The sequence below is a fragment of the Cebus imitator genome, unplaced genomic scaffold (assembly GCF_001604975.1).
Source record: "Cebus imitator isolate Cc_AM_T3 unplaced genomic scaffold, Cebus_imitator-1.0 Scaffold207, whole genome shotgun sequence".
NCBI lineage: Eukaryota > Metazoa > Chordata > Mammalia > Primates > Cebidae > Cebus > Cebus imitator.
This window is the reverse complement of record NW_016107522.1, coordinates 2,188,701-2,197,372: the sequence shown is the minus strand read 5'-3', so window position 1 is coordinate 2,197,372 and position 8,672 is coordinate 2,188,701. Positions and strand designations below refer to the sequence as shown.

Here is an 8,672-nt window from a genome sequence, read left to right as displayed (position 1 = left end):
ATGGCAAACCACATTGCCATGTATGTACCTATGCAACAATCTTGCATGTTCTTCACATGTACCCCCAAACCTAAAATGCAATAAAATGTATACATATTTTTAAAAATTCCCTGGGTGTGGTGGAAGGCACCTGTAATCCCAGTTACTAGGGAGGTTGAGGCAGGAGAATCACTTGAACCCCGGAGGCAGAGGTTGAAGTGAGCTGAGATCATGCCACTGTACTCTAGCCTGGGCTACAGAGCGAGATTTTTATTTTTTTATTTTATTTTATTTTATTTTATTGGAAGAACAAGAGAAAGAAAGAAAAAGAATAAAGAAAAAGAATAAAGGAAAGGAAGAAAGAGGAAGAAGAAGAGGGAGAGAGAACAGGGGTGTTGCTTTATTGCCCGGGCTAGAATGCAGTCTAAAACTGGGTATGCCTGTAATTGTGTTTAATAATAGAGACATTAAAAAAAAAAAGAGGGAAGAAAATAATTAACAAGCAGCCAACCAATATTTCATTTAAACTTGTAAATATATGTGATGTAGTACTGATAAGAGTGTACATTTTGTGTATTTAAAGTGGAGAGTTCTATGAATGTTAATTAAGTCTACTTGTTCCGGATCTGAGTTCAAGTCCTAAATATCGATGTTAACTTTCTGTCTCATTGATCTATCTAATATTGATGTTGAAGTCTCCCACTATTATTGTGTGGGAGAGCGAGATTTTTAAAAAGAACACTATGCAGCCATAAAAAGGAATGAGATCATGTCCTTTGCAGGGACATGGATGAAGCTGGAAGCCATCATTCTAGCAAACTAACACAGAAATAGAAAACCAAACACTTCATGTTCTCATTCATAAGTAGGAGCTAAACAGTGAGAACACATGGACACAGGGAGGGGAGCAACACACATCAGGGCCTGTTGGGAGGTGGGAGGTGAGGGAAAGGAACTTAGAAGACCGGTCAATCGGTGCAGCAAATCACCATGGCACATGTATACCTATGTAACAAATAGGTATACATGTGCATGTTCTGCACATGTATCCCATAACTTAAGTAAAATTTAAAACAAAAAGAATATGTGGTGAAGATGTGCTCATTTGAGACTTACATTTATGTTATTAAAACTCAAGAGTAACCATGGTGATCGTTTAGAACTCAGACCAACACAAGATGTTTGGGGAGAGAAGAATGCTACTGCCAACATTCTTTAGAATGATGGTAATAAAAACTTGGTGATAATCAACTTTTAGTAAGTTTTTGTATTGTTTTAAAGTCCTCTCCAGGCAATGGATCCCCTATTGCTGACCCCTATGTAGGCTGTTCCCACCACCGCAGCCTTAGCATGGCTTCGTTGCTGTGGGTGGTTTGTGATAATCCTATTTTGCCTGAGATGTGGGACTCCAGACACCCTCCCAGTCTAGCTTCGTGTATCAGAAGGTCCCTAGCAGATGAGAATAATGGTTAACTAAGGAGCGCTTGCTATTTACTTTGGTCCTGATACCCTGAGTGAAATCTCAGAAAGCGTGGCAGGTCCACATGGAGGCTTTCTGTATAGACCAGAGGGGCTACAGGGCCTAGAACGAAGCCAGATGAATGAACCACTCTTTCAGCTAAGCTCACCTGCACATGTCTGACTTTCAACTCTGCTGGTAAGGAACACGCTGGCATTGGCAGGCAGATCAGCCCGTAGGGAGGGAGAATCACTGAGAGAGAGATGGGATGTCCAGCCATGTCTAGAGCTTTGCCTTTTCCCCGTCTCAGGACTCATGGGTCAGTGTAGCAGACCAGGACAACCCGACCCTGCCGCTGGCATTGAAGAAGGAGTTCAAATAGAGAATAGAGAGGGGAAGAGCTTAGGGAAATAGCAAACCCTGAATTTTCAAAGCTATCAACAACATGACATTTGGGGGCAAAGAAATTTATCCATATTTAAAATTTCAGTTGATTTTAACAAGCCTGAGGCATGATAATGCATACAGGGCCTGTGTGCCAAGTGAGCACCACCAGCCTGGGAGAGGCATTGGCTTGGACTTGCAGGATGGGTGCCCTCCTAGGCTGATTACCACTGGATGACACCGCTGGTAATCAGCCTGGGAGGGCACCCATCCTGCAATTATGAAGACAGTTTCTTTTTTGGCAGACAAATGAGAGTAGAGATCATATGAGCTACTCTTTCCATACAGAGAGATCTTGATTTATTTTTCTCATCCTGTAGAATACTGTTGGTTCTAAATGAACCAGATTTTACTCTTAATTCTCTGCTGAGATTGTATACCACAATTCTTTTTGATTCATTGGTTGATTGCAAAAGTTCTTATTTTTTTAATGATCTCTTTAAAATCCATGAGAGTTGCCTGTAGCCAAGGTGATTTGAGTACTCCCTTTAAGAGGACTTGCTTTGATACGTTTCATGAAGTATCCTTGCAAGATCTCTCCACCAAGTCTGTAGAATACTGGGGGAGGTTTTCGCAATTTAACAAGGAAACCTGCAGAAACGGCTCTTGGCTCCTTCTGTCCCATGTTATTTTTGCCATTTCTGAGTACATAGAGTTCAGAAAATGTTTCACTACTGTTTGAGCTTCTTTCTTCAACACCTAACTATGCAACTTAGCAGGATGCTTTTGCCAAAAGCCTCTTTTATCCTCAAGCATCTCATGTCCTTGAGCTGTTATTGGCAAGGCTCTGACATGTGACACGGTCCATGCTCATGTCTGGTTCTGCTGTTCTGGTAGAAATAGTCCAGTGGCTTCCATGGTATAAAACTGAGGCTTGAAAATGACAGGTCAGGGAATAGAGCCTTCACTGAGTTCCATCCGCCATCCTTTTACAAGAGGTTTGACAATGAGCAAGGCATTGATGGCTTTATTTCTTCAAGGGACAGAAGAACTGGAAGAGATGGTACTCACCACGCAGATTCTCGCAGCCACGTCCGTGTTATGAGAGCCGCCGTGCTAGCCCATTATCACTTGCACACGTGTCAGGACAGCCTACGTGGTAGTATTAATTTTACTCTGAACAAGGACTAGCAAGCCTCTCACCACTGCTCAGCTGAACTCCACGTGGGAGCAGCCCATGATGCCCCCGGAAGGCATCACTCACCATGGCCTGAATGTGAGGGAGACGCAGCATGCACTGGTGATGCACACGTTGGTAAGTGTCCCACTGACCAGTTAGGTAGGTGTGAGTATGCATTGTTGCTTTCAGCTGGGCCGTCCTAGGTGCAGGTGCCTTTGCCACATTTAGCTCCTAAACCATGCAAGCACTCTCAAGGCCCCCAGAGGGATGGCTTTCATTGTGGGGGCAATTGTCACAGGGTGGGGACCAGGGGTTGGGAAGGAGCAAAGGCAGGGATCAGGCTCCCAAACCCAGGAGTTTGCAGCATGACAGTGAAAGCAGACTCCAGCAAAGCCTCCCTCCATCACACCTAGTGACAGAAAGTGCTGGCCCTCTCTGTGTGCATGTCCCATGGGTGTAAGATTCTGTAGGACACTGGCTTTCCTCTGGGGCTGGTGGCCAATGTGAGTGATGTCACTGGCTGCTCGGCAGTGGGGTGGCAGCAGACATCAGCCTTTAAGCAGTGAGGACAAGTGTGGGCTGAAGACCTTGGGTCAGGCAGGGAGAGCACTCCCCTGGGGCAGAAGTAGAGGCCAGCCGAGTCCCGGGAGGCCAGTGTACATGGGCCTGTGGCACTGCAACACAGCAGTCAGCTCCGTGCCTAGGGCCACCCTGTGAAGAGAAGGGGCTGGAGAGCAGTCCCTCTGCCCAGCTTGCCCTCCTGCCACCTGGATGATCTCTCAATGACTCCATGGCAGGCACTATCAGATGACTTTGGTCTCCTTCCTCTCAGTTCTCTGTGCGTGGAGTGGTTGAATGCCATTTTGGTGCCTGTGACACCCCCATCATGAGAGCACAGATTACATCTCCCTTGGCACTGGAACTGGCCACAGTGTGCCTGGCTCACCTCTCGGATTCCATGCTGCCAGTGTACTCCCCTGCTGTGCATTGCGGGTTTCTAGCAAGTGCTGAGCTCCTTTTGGCTCTCGAAGGACCACGGAAGGCTTTCCCTCACCCCACCCCCCATCCTCTGTCTCCACTGACTGGCCAACTGCCATTCGCTGAAACCCAGCTCAGTCCTCAGCCCCTGAGAAAGCTCCCTTGACTTACTTCCCAGGTGCTCTGTGTGAATTCGGACTTTGACCACAGATCCTGGTTCTGTTTCCTTTCACCCCACTGCTCACAGACTGCGGGACTCCTCAGGAGAAGGGCAAGGTCGGATTTCTCCATTTTCTCTAACATTTATCATGTTCCATTGATGTTAAATGTTTTGTTTGTGTTTGTGATGGAATTTTAAGCTTTTTTTTATTTTGACGATTTGTTTTTCCTTTGTAGTCTGTAAGGTCACTAGAGAGGGATGCAAAAGCCTTTTATCGATCATACTTCTAAAGACCAAGCAGGAAAGTGTGAAAGATGCCCATTGAGGCCAGTTATAAAAGCCAGGGGCAAGCCGGAGCGTCCTCCCTGGAGCTGTCAAATCCCTGCTCACCTTAGGGCTGAGTGTGGTAGACTCTGTTGCAGGAGTTGGGAGGTATGTGCGGGGCAGATGGCGCCTCTGTCCTGTGCTCTGTGGCTGCTGGGCTGTCCCTGGGGTGCAGCAAACTCCCAGGGGTCTATAAATTAGGCCCTGGGAAACACAAGGATTAAGCAAGAGGGATTAAGCAGCTCTATTTTTTTTTATTTTTACTAACTGTGTTCCTAAGCCTGGCTTGTAGTCAGGTTAAGGCATGGAGGGCAGCTGAGGCTTGCACTATAATGTGTTGCTACTTGCCATAATCCTGGAATCGCATCCCACCCTGTCCAGGCCTGGGAGGCAGAACCTTTCTGCAGCCGGGGCATGATGCCTGGTTGTTGTGAGGATGCCTGCCCTCCCCTTTGGCACGGGCTGGAAAGCTGCCTGCACTCCACTCTTGAGGACAAAGTTGTTGAAAGAAGAAAGATACTTTAATTGACAATCACTTCATCTTTGGCACCAGCTACCTAATTACAGAACCCACTGAGCTCCCCTGGTGGGAGGTGTGTTTTCATCTCATTTGTGGCATCCATTAGACAAAAGACAGAGAATGTGTCTCACTCATCACTTCATTCCTTTCCATGAACACAGGGTAAGTGACTAAGAAATGGCAACTATTGGGAGGCTGAGGCAGGAGAATCGCTAGAACCCAGAAGGTGGAGGCTGCACGCCAGCCTGGGAGACAGAGCGAGACTCCATCTCAAAAACAAAAAAAATGGTAACTATATGGATAAATGAACTTAGACCAACCTTGACTATTTTCTGGGACTCAGCACAGAGATAGTTAAATTTTGTAAGATACGGAAGTTCAAAGTGCTTCACAAATGCTGTCTGTGCCATGACCAGAGGAGGAGGTATTATCCCATTTCACAGATGCAGGTGGTACAAGCCTGTGAGCATGCAGTGGGGTAGTACTTTGTGTTTAAGCCAGGTCTTCCTGTGAGCTCATTTTCCTCCTCAAAGCCTTGCTTATCCTCTCATGATCAGAGAAGAGAGTCTGCTTTGAGTGCACACGAGCACAACACGTATTCCTGAGGCTGCACATCGCAGTATGCGGCGGTTTGTGGGTTCCGCTAGGTGGTGAGATCTTTGAAGACATACAGGCTCTTGCAGCTCTTGGATGCTCCTGAGTCTGCTCTGATTGGGTGGGGCAGGTAGACAGGAAGGGCTCCTGGAGTTCCAGAAGGAAGACATTGGAATGTCTGATGACTGGATCCATGGCTAGAAAGGGGCACTGAAGGATGGGTAGGGGAGGAGCCGGGGTGGACAGAGACATGGGTGTCTCGGATGGTCACCAGGAATGTTCCTGTCTAGTTCTCAAAAACATGAACGCAGCAGGGAGAGGAATGAGACTAAACATCTGCTGCAGCCAGCATCACTCTCAGGGATGAAGGTGCTATTTGGAGAAAAGCCACACCTTCAGCTGTCTTCTCCAGGGAGTGTCGCAGATCCTCCAGGGGCTTGCGGTGGTGGCCTGAGCTCAGGAGAGCTTCACTTTTTGCCTGGGGAAGAAGGCATGTTGGAACCAATCATAAAAATGATGGAATTTGAGACAATCCCATGTAGCAAAATGTTTCTGTGGGCAGGTGGGCACTGGAGGCATTACTCCTGGTCTCTTACTCTTAGTCACAACAGGATTTGTTTGCTCAACACGAGTATAGAGTATTTCTCCTATCTGTATAGTCCCGTTCTAGACAAAAACCAAAACAAAGGTCATGAATGAAATGTTCCTGTGAATACAAGGCAGTATTCTTGCCAGTGGTCCCCCAATCCTTCTTGATCAATATTACTACCATTTGACAGCCAAGAAATATGAGCCTTGACACAGTTGAGTATCCTGCCCAGTTATCACAGAAGAGAGCAGTTAGAGTACATTTACACGCCGCTCTAAATCTGTTTGCCATTTACGAAAAAACAAGAAAAGGCACAAAAAACCTTCAATGGGCTTATATTCTGACTGAGGGATGAAAATGAGTGCCTAAGATATGATGTGGCAATAAGAAGAATAAGATGCCAGAGAGCTGACGGGTTTCCCAGTGATGAGTTTGAGGGCAGTGCCACTCTCTGTGGGACCTGAGCAGGCAGCATGGTGAGGGCAGTGCCACTCCTCATGGGACCTGGGCAGCCAGCACGGTGAGGGCAGTGCCACTCTCCGTTAGACCTGGGCTGCCAGCACAGTGAGGGGAGGGCAGAACATCCATATACCTGCCTACGGAGCAGCTTGTCTGTCTTCAGACACCTCACAGGGACAGAGAGGGAACAGCTCTCTGAAGCCTGTCCCCTGTCAACGGTGGGCAAGGCCGGGGCAGGGCTACCTGGGACGTGTGCTGAGGCCTGGGGTAGGCCCTAGGCTAGGCTGTATGGACCTGAGGCTGCAAGAAATGAAGGTAGCAGGTAGACCTAGGAATCGTGTAAGCCAGAGAGGCTCACAGGAAGTCACAGCAGTATGTCCACCTGTTGAAGGACTGAGCATACAAGGAGAAACATGGATGGGAGGCAAGGTGTGATTAAAGGCATCAGTGGGAGGTCTGGGAAAAACCTGGAGAATTGTTGAGAATATTTATAGATGGTGCATAGAGGCAGTGAGCAGGCTTGCTCGGGAAGGGCTCACAGCTGTGGAAGCTTAGACCGTTTAGGACTTGGCAAACTAGGCAGGCATGAGCTTATGTCTTATATAAAACAGAGGGGCCTTTGGCAGCTTTAGAGCAAGCCCTGTGCAGCCCCCTCAGGGGCTACAGCCTCCAGAGAGATGAGCTTCCTGGAGGAGCGTGCTGCAATTCCATAGGTGGTATGCAACACAGCACAGCATCAGGGAAGGCAGCCTCTGCACAGAAACCACCCCTGCAAAAATGCCTGCAAGCCAGGCCTCATTTGCATTCTTCTTTTAAAAACGGCAACACTGGGAAGCCGAGGCGGGTGGATCACTTGATATCAGGAGTTTGAGACCAGCCTGACCAACATGGGGAAACCCTCACTCTACTAAAAATACAAAATCAGCTGGGCGTGGTGATGTGCGCTTGTAATCCCAGCTACTTGGGGGCTGAGGCAGGAGACGTGACTGAATCCAGGAGGCAGAGGTTGCAGTGAGCTGAGACTGTGCCATTGCACTTCAGCCCGGGCAACAAGAGCGATCTCAAAATAAATAAAAAAACGGGTGTGTTTTGCAGTTGTTTTGTTACTGCTACCTCTATGTAAGACATTATCTTACATAGTTCTTTGTATGGTAATATTTAAAGAAGTAAACCTAAGGTCCCCCAGGATCAAAATAGTATCCTAAGTGAGAATATGTAAGTACTTTGCTCTACCAATTCCTCCAGTTATTTACCACTGAAATAACTCAACTACTAGAAAAGGCAAAATGATATCTCACAGTGAGTAACCATAAAAAGTTGAAGACTGACCTACAAAGTATCTGTCAGATTTCATCTCAGCTCTCAGTATGAATGAACCAGGCATCTCTATGTGAATGTTTGCAAAGAGCAAGATCACAGAACAGAAAGGATACAAATTCCAAAGAGCAGTACCAGTGTGAACACTTTTTAAAAAATGTCAGACTGGTAATGTGCCGACATCGTAACAAGATCTAAGAGAGGCACTTCTCACACTTGAATGTGAAAGCCCAATCATCCCATTCAAAAACCACAAAACATCCAGCATGAACATATATTTTTTTCTGGAGACGGAGTTTCACTTTTATCACCCAGGCTGGAGTGCAGTGGCGCGATCTTGGCTCACTGCCACCTCTGCCTACCGGGTTCAAGTGATTCTCCTGACTCAGCCTCGCGAGTAGTTGGGATTACAGGCATGTGCCACCACACCCAGCTAATTGTTGTCTTATTAGTAGAGACATGGTTTCACCATGTTGGCTAGGCTGGGCTTGAACTCCTGACCTCAGGTGATCCAACCTCCTTGGCCTCCCAAAGTGCTAGGATTATAGGCATAAGCCACCACACCCAGCCCAATGTGGACATTTAAAGCAACTGGATTACTCTCAAATGAAGATGCCATGGGGTGGAGAAAAGAAGAGAAAAAAGAGAGAAAAAATGACTTCAACAATAATAACTAAAACCCCAAATCATGTGCCGTAAGAGAGGAAAAGGTGGAACATGGTGGAGCGG

General features: G+C 47.1%; 1 non-coding gene across 1 annotated transcript; it reads right to left on the bottom strand.

Moving 5' to 3' along the window:
* Positions 1-8,101: 8,101 nt before the first annotated feature.
* Positions 8,102-8,204, bottom strand: LOC119474078. Its single transcript, XR_005203376.1, has one exon. It is a non-coding gene; the product is annotated as a small nucleolar RNA U13 (small nucleolar RNA).
* Between the last annotated feature and the right edge of the window lie 468 nt (positions 8,205-8,672).